Genomic DNA, 8797 nt, shown 5'->3' on the forward strand with positions numbered 1-8797 from the left:
GATTTACACTCCTCATGATTTGCCACACTTTTGCTATCTTAGATTTACACTCCTCATGATTTGCCACACTTTTGCTATCTTAGATTTACACTCCTCATGATTTGCCACACTTTTGCTATCTTAGATTTACACTCCTCATGATTTGCCACACTTTTGCTATCTTAGATTTACACTCCTCATGATTTGCCACACTTTTGCTATCTTAGATTTACACTCCTCATGATTTGCCACACTTTTGCTATCTTAGATTTACACTCCTAATGATTTGCCACACTTTATTTCGTCATTCACACAAAATACATTTTACAAAATAATGAGCGATGAACAACATCGATACTTTTCATTCGAAACTGCTTGCATTACATTTATTTTAGAAACAGGAGCTTACTTTTCTTATGTGAAATTTCATATGAACATGCATTTCTCTAGTTATTGCTCTAGTCTAATCCGGCAAATGCTCGGGCACTGTGTGCAAAGCGCTATGCTCCGCCCACTTATCTACCTCATTAGCATATAGTAAGTCGGTGAAACTTATTGACATTTAGGGATTTAGTTGCTATTTCCCATACATTTCTTTTAAATAAAGCATCGCGAGGACCTCCGGACTTTAATCAGACATGATATGAGACTATCATATTTATATATACTCACTTTTATATTTTCTTATTACTTTATCCTAAAGACCAGAAAGCCACTGTGCAGGAAATTGGAAATATTACAAAAAAATTAAGGAAAAATAAACCTTTCGCTGGTGACAAATTGTTAAATGAGTACTTTATTGCAACTATTGACGTTTTATCGTCTCATTTATAGTAGACATTTTTAACGGTATTCTTCATACCGAGTGTTTTCCCGACCGATGGATGGAAGATATTATAGTGCCTTTGTTTAAGAAAAATGACCCCCCCTTGATGTAAATAACTGTAGAGGTATTACGCTTGTCAAATTTTCACGGGAATACTTAATAAACGTATAACACATTGGGCTGGAAATAAGTATATTATTATTATATGATGCCCAATTTGGTTTTAGAAAAGGTCGCTCAACAGTTGATGCAATTTTTGCGCTGAATGCTGCTTTAAGTAAATTTTTGAATGAAAATAAACACCTAGCCTGCGCATTTATAGATTTTAAGAAAGCCTTTGACAGTATGTATAGAAATGGTTTTTGGGTTAAGTTATATAATGTAGGTGTTCGTGGAAAAACGAGTTATATTTATTTGATAGAATTGACTCAGGTATTACTTTAGAATAAATATCTTTTATACTTATGTTTTTTTGCAGATGCTATGGTTATAATGGGGCAGTCCCCAGAAGATTTGCAAAACAGTTGTTGAATTCATATTGTAAATGTTGGGGATTAGAAAGTAATCCAGATAAAAGTAAAATAGTTGTGTTTAGGAAATGAGGTCCTGTCAGAATTTTTGAAAAATGGACATACAATGGCTGTACCTTAGAAGTTGTTGATAATTTCAACTATCTTGGAACGGTGTTTAATTATACTGGAAGCTTTATATTAATTCAATCGACACTTGCTGGTAAAGGTTTAAAGGCTCTTAATGTCCTTCTTTCTAATGTTAAAATAAGCCTTTAAAACCAAGTACAGTTTGATGCATTTGTCTCATCAGTTCTGAATTACGGTTGTGAAATATGGGGATTTGGAAAAAATAAGGAATTTGAAAGGGTTCATCTGATGTCTTGTAAATTATTATTACATGTTAAACAGTCCACATCTACACTGTCAATTTATGGTGAACTAGGAGGATATCCGATGTATATAACAAGACATACACGAATTATAGAATTTTGGTGTAAAACGCTTAATAGCGATAATATAATCGTTAGTACTTTGTATAATAATCTTTTATCAGATTGTGCGTAAGGGAAAACCAATTGGGCTAGTAATGTAAAAATGTTGCTTAACACAACTGGTTTTCCAAGTGTTTGGATAAATCCTAGCTGTGTCGATGTGAATGCGTTCTATTTAGTTTTTAAAGAACGCCATATTGATCAATTTAAACAATCTTCGTATAACTCTATACATAACAGCCCAGTCTTGTGTACTTACAAACATTTTAAAACTTCTTCGAACGCTCTATGTATCTGGATAAATTTTCTTCAAAGTTTCGAATTCCTCTTACTTAATTGAGACTCTCGTCTCACCAGTTACGTATTGAAACTGGGCGTTATGGAAATAACAGAATTGATCATCATGAACGTTATTGCACCGTATGTTATAATGGTGACATTAAAGATGAGTTTCATTTTGTTTGTGTTTGTGATGTATAATTAAGATGACTTAAGTAGAATATATTTGGGAAGAAAATATATATCGTTAGGCCTAGTATGAAGAAATTTATTGATCTTCTGCACGATAATAAATATACCGTTCAGCTTATTTTGTGCAAATTTATTTCTAAAGCATTTGAACGTCGTTATAACACTGTAAATATTTTTTCATGATCTTTATTAAAGGTTACATTTTAGTTTTTTTGCATACCATAATATCGATAATATATTTAAAAAAAATATAGCTTTCATCATGACAAATATGATAAATATTTACTAGTAAGTTGTTTGTCCACCCTCCCTGTGAGTGTAAGTGAAATGTTAGTGTAACGTAAAAGTATCTAATGCAAAGATTTATGTTAATATATTGATATTCATTTTTTTTCATGTCTGAGATTTCAAACCTATCATGTTATCGTTGTATATATGTTTAATTGAATGTATTATATATATCATGTAATGAGGAACACTTTGTGTTCGAGTTACTTAATAAAAAAGAATCTGAATCTGAATCTGCTACGTCTTTTATCAGTAGAATTTTAATTGTAAGAAGCCAAACAAGTTTGAACTACAAGTTGATGACAAAATCTTCTTCACAGGCAATGACCGGATCGCCATTGAGAATCTTTGCATATTTTTTTGTTTTTCACTGGTCTTTAATGCATAATTATAGCTATACAAGACACACATTTTATGTCATTTGTCATAAAGATTACGTTTGTTATTTTGCCATTGACGTTTTTGCGTCGTTATGTCTTTTTTATTACCGTTACGAGGCAATGGTTTGTATGAAAATGTTCAACACTGTTATGAAGATTTTGTTGGAAGCGTGTGCTATATATTGTAATAATTTGTCTCTTTTTGGTCAAACTACCTGTCCGAGTACTTGTAGACTTTTAAACAGTTAGCCATTTTTTTTTATAATTATTTGCTTTTATTATGTGCTTTCCGGTGGCTTATACAGTTTTCTCAGTAAAAAAAAAATGATAATCACTGTTTCAAACAATTTGATAGTTTGTAGTTTTAGACCGTTCTCACGCAATTTAAAAGACGTCATTTCCGAAATGACGCTATGTCGGCATACAATTTGGTGCGCTTTTCGGAAAAAAAAAGCTTTCATTGTATATCTTTTTAGGCATGAAATAAAAAGAAAATATGCTTATGATATATAGCTTTTGGTGCTCATTCGGTGAAATATAAAACTTTCTTTCATGCTTAACGATGAAATATGGGGTTTTAACAGTGAAATAACAGCAGTGAAAATATCAATTTGATATTTTCACTGCAAAATAAGGAGTGAAAATATCAACTTTCAGAACTACTTTTAAATTCCTTTGTTGTTACATGTACTTGCCTTGATCAAAACAGAACACTGGACTTCAGTAAATCATATAAAAAAATGTTAAAAAACAAAAATAAAGAAATATTTTATAAATTTAAATAAATATAAAATTGGAAATTAACAACTTACCGTTTATTACCGGTTATCCCGTTTATCAAACATTTTACTGATCTTTGAAGCTGAATGTTCGAACATTTGCTTTCATACCAAACAAATTACAGACAAAAACAAATGTTCAAACATAAATAAAATTTTATATCATCGTTCAAATGTATTTTGAACAGTTTGCCGTTGTAGTACGTAAAATGAGCTTCCCGGAGAATTCACACACCAATTTACAGATAGAACCGGTATTTTTTACCCCACCCGCAACTCAAAATGTGTCAACAAACTAGCGTGGCATTTACTCTTTATCTGAAAAACAAACATTTTAAAGCAAAACAGACTGGTCTCTGACAGTAAGATAACTGAATATTAACTTACTATAAAAACACGCGTACATGCAGGCTTTAACTAAGAAGAATGGTTAAAATCCAATGAGTATCCACGTTTGTATTGCTAACACATTTGACCTTCCAAATTTTCATTCTTTAAATAGCGGCGTAGTAATTTGGATATGTATTCATGCCCATCTTAAAATAAAAAGTGTTTTCATTATTTTTTGGAAAATATGTGCACTAATAATACTTCATTGTTTACTGTTCATAAAGCTTTGCAATAAAAAACGAGCGAATATAAAGCTATAAGAATGAATAGCAGAGAACTATTTCTCAGCAAACCGAAAGTAGAAAAGTTGACAGCTATAATTATGCATGAGGGGCGCCCCACGGGTAGCGGCGTAAAGCCCACCCTTTTCAAAAAAGGGGGTAATTCAGAAATAAATAAAAAAACAACAAATAAAACTCCGATTATAAGCATAAAAGAAACAGAAAATTTGTTTATTTCAGTGTAAGATCGTATTTAATTTCACTCGTGATCATAAAAATACTACATTTTTACTCGTGGCTTCACCACTCGTGAAAATATGTTTTTATATGACACTTGTGTAATAAAATACGTTCTTACACGTTCATACATATTGAAACTAACACTTGTGCTCTATATCATATTTCATTTTTTGCAGTATGATTAACCAAAATGTTGTCAAGAAACCTTGCGAATTTTAAAAGATTATAAACTATGTATGTCTATTTCCAAGTTTAACAGTAAACATATTGGCATTCATTTGTTACTGTACGAATAAAAATACTCCATGCAGAAAGAAGCAAAATATAAGAACAATAAAATAATGACAAATTAAACAAAAACATCGCAGATTTTGGTATACGTAAGAGTGAATATTTCACCTATATGTATGCATATCTTTCAATGTAAGTTTTTTATTCGTATACACTATGCCTTGTACAGTATTGTAATTGTATCTTTTTGCTTGATTGAGCATACGTGCTTTAAAATAACATATGAAAATCATATGCACTGCAGAAAATGATGAAAGATATCCGGTCACATGTGTATTTGGCAAAACACACATCAAATACAACTAACACTATGTCTACTAGTAGAATATGTCGCGAACAAAAATTCACACCAAAAACAAAATGATTTGAATATAGAAAGTTATCAGTTTATTTGATACTGCTATTAAGGTCACAACAAATTGGTTTCTAGGTAATCGTATTTTGTTTTGAAAAGGCGAAACCTTTTTTTCCATTTTCCTACTTAATTGGAGCGAGTGACAAGCGATCTGGTAAAACAATATATTTTTGTACTTGAACATGGTACAAATGCATAAACATAAATACAATGCCATTACTTTATTGCTAAATAAAAATAATTCCTGGCTGTGATGAAAGCAAACAGTCATGTTTCGAATATCGGAGACTTCATGGTTACCAATATATCAGACAAAGATCAATCCCAACAGCTCTCTGCTCGTGTAAGGTTAAATATTCAGTTATCAAATAAAGCCAAAATTTATGTTTCCAATTTTTATAATGAATAGAATAAATTAGTATTAAAATAACTCATGTACATGAACATTTTGATCAATCAATTTTCTTTAATTGTCTTCATCACGGAATGCGGTACAGGTAATGCTGACTTTCTTTATTGAATGTAACAAAATTGACATTTTGAAATCAAAACATTTTAATCAAACACTGATCATCCAGTGTATGCTCATTTCCTAACCTAATACAAACCAATGCTCATTTTCTTAAAATAAAGTGAAAAATTAAGCGAGACCATACCTGCTTGTACATACAACTTGTTTTGGAATTCATTTCCAGGAAATCAGCCTTAAGAAACCTAGAGATTGGTAACAAAAGAATAAACTTTGGAAAGAAAATCATCTGAAATATCTAAACTCCAAAAAATATAGAGGATATTTATTGATTTCAGTGTAAGATCGTATTTTGTTTAACGAGTGTCATATTAACACATATCTTTTTACGAGTAGCGAAGTACGAGTACTCGTGAACATATATATATATATGTGTTCAAAAAAGTTCGGCACTGTGTAATTTAATCATGGGGATTTAACAATTGGTAACGACAGTTTTTCAACTAAATAGTTCAATTGCTCTCGTTGTCAGATATCAGCCGTATTCTCCTGTAGACAGGACATGTCGTTTCTCGGCTTGACTTGAACATGGAAGAGAAATTCGTGGATTTTTGTTTTACTATATGCTGCTTTTGCGAGGGAGTGTTTGTTTTAATTTTTGAAATTGAAAGAGATATTTCACATTTAATTGGTTTATACGCACAGACCATGTGTCATAATCGTAGCAACATCGGTTGTAGGCAAGTTTCTTTTGGATGCTAATGTGGTCACCATAAATGTAGCAATACTGAGAGCTGAGCCAGTCGCACGGAGGAAGGCGAATAAGCAGGAATGTCTCCATCTTGTCATCCACTTTCACTATCGTAAAACACCGAATATAATTTTTGTTTTTACTTTTTCCTTCAACACTTAAAACTTGGATTGACTACAATCTGGCTAAAATATAAATTAAACATTTAAAAAAGATAGCTAGCGCTCTTCATTGAATTGTTCAGAAAGATCGGAAAAAGGAGCTATTCTCTAACTGAACGGTTCTGATTGTGCCAGCCACCTGTGCCTTTGGCACTTTGATTTTAATGAATGATTCATTTGTTATTTTTATCTTTGTCAGAATTGTTATTTCAAATTATTCGTTGTAATTGTAAATTGCCTTCAGTTTTATTCATTTGCAAATAAACAATGAATTCGGTTAACCACAAAGCACTTAATTTAATGTTTTCGACGAATATCCCACCAACATCAATCACGTACTTGAAAATCAAACATGTTATTGCACTTATACTGGTGTGTGCGATTATTGTATAAACAACATTGAAGTCGGTGGTAATACTGATATTATTCAGTTCAAGAAAGATACACCTGTAAAATGAATAAAATTTGCCTGTGCTTTGTGTTTATATATCTAGTTATAACTTCCACAAGTGGTTTTGATAGGATGGCTGCTGTATCAGTCAAGGATATCAGGGAACACGCTGCCAAGGTAAATTTCAAAAAACAAATTAATGTATCAGCAGCGGGAGCAGTGGCATCATCATCATCATCATCATCATCATCTCATCATCCTCGTCGTCGTCGTCATCGTCGACGCCGACGCCGCCCCCACCGCAACCACCACCACCAACGCCACCACCACTATCATAATCATCATCATCATCAGCAGCAGCAGCATCAACAGAAGCAGATGAAATAATTGTAGCAGTCATTATAAAACTTGTTGAAGTAACAGGAATGGCAGTTGTGGTAGTGGTAGTTCTTGTTTTAAGTATAATTGATGCTGCTGCTGTTGTATTGTTGTTTTTGCTGCTGTTTATGTTGTTTTTGTTTTTGTTGTTGTTGTAATATCATCTTAGATTAATAAAATCTACAGCTGAAAACAGACAGATATTTTAGTTTTGTTTTTTAGGACCCACCGGGAAGGTTATTACTCGCCATGTTAGATATCCATTGCGGAGCAGAAAAGGGTTCTATAAAGGCGAGCAGAATAGGAGAAGAAAAGAAGAAAGCAAAACGTTTATGTTTCGACTAAATGTTTGATCTTTGGAACTTATGCTGTTTTCTATATCGATTGACATGAAAATACATGTGCACACGTTCTGTGAACTTATCCGTGAGAACACTTGTATCAGTCAATAATATGTGTACATTTTATCCGAATGATCTCTTTCAAATAAAAAATATATTATATTTTCATTTACACATGTTGTTGTTGTTGTTGTTGTTGTTGCCGTTGTTGTAAATGGTTGGACTTATTCATTTTATCCTTCTCATTTTTAACTGATCTCTATTAATAATATTAAATCAGTGTTTCATTTAAACATTATGCTGTTGTTGTTGTTAGTTTGACTTATTTATTTTATCCTTTCCAACCTTTCAACCCTGCTGAGCCGCACATATCATGATTAACAATATGTTCATGTTTTAAGTGTCAACACTATTGCATGGTTATTGTTAATATCTGATATCCAAGATCAACAATGCGATGGGAAATCGGCATCTTTTTAAATAAAACAAATCCAAATAAAACGCAACGTTTCCAGGGACAACCATGAAAACAAGCGAATATCCCGATCATGTACAAACATTTATGTATTTGTTCACGTTATTTATGTTAAGTATTTTTTGTATAAAATTGAAGCGTAAGAACTAGGAGCTCAAATATCAAAATGTTCAGTTCAACATACTTTTCCTTTACACTTTTTTATCAAAACAAAAGGCATTTAAAAAAAAATCTAAAACCTCTTAGGCCTTTTTTTAAATGATATGTTTTACGAACGGCCAGAGCTGTAAAGTGTCAGAGGAGGAGGAAATAATAATAAAAAAATAAAAATAAAATTACATTTCTGGAATTTTATTTTTTGGTAGGGAAAAAAAACACACACACAAAAAAGCAAAATCTATGATGTGTTCTTTATGATTTTCTATTTGAATGTAAAGTCAATATGTAAGTGTGTGCACATTTGTTTTTGTTTTATCGGACAATTTCACTTCATATTTTCATTAATCACTCTTTATACTTTGTAAATGCATGTTAATAGACAAGTGACATAAAAAATTCAATTATTTTCGGTAAATTTATTTGCCATTAAGAATTTAAGGAATCGGCCA

At 31.8% G+C, this 8797-nt stretch overlaps 1 long non-coding RNA gene across 1 annotated transcript; it reads left to right on the plus strand.

The window, feature by feature from the left end:
* Positions 1-6963: 6963 nt before the first annotated feature.
* On the plus strand, positions 6964-8012 carry LOC128236210 (uncharacterized). The gene is made up of 2 exons (XR_008261289.1): positions 6964-7172; positions 7596-8012. It is a non-coding gene; the product is annotated as an uncharacterized LOC128236210 (long non-coding RNA).
* The last annotated feature ends 785 nt before the right edge of the window (positions 8013-8797 follow it).

Source organism: Mya arenaria, chromosome 5, assembly GCF_026914265.1.
Source record: "Mya arenaria isolate MELC-2E11 chromosome 5, ASM2691426v1".
Taxonomy (NCBI): Eukaryota; Metazoa; Mollusca; class Bivalvia; order Myida; family Myidae; genus Mya; species Mya arenaria.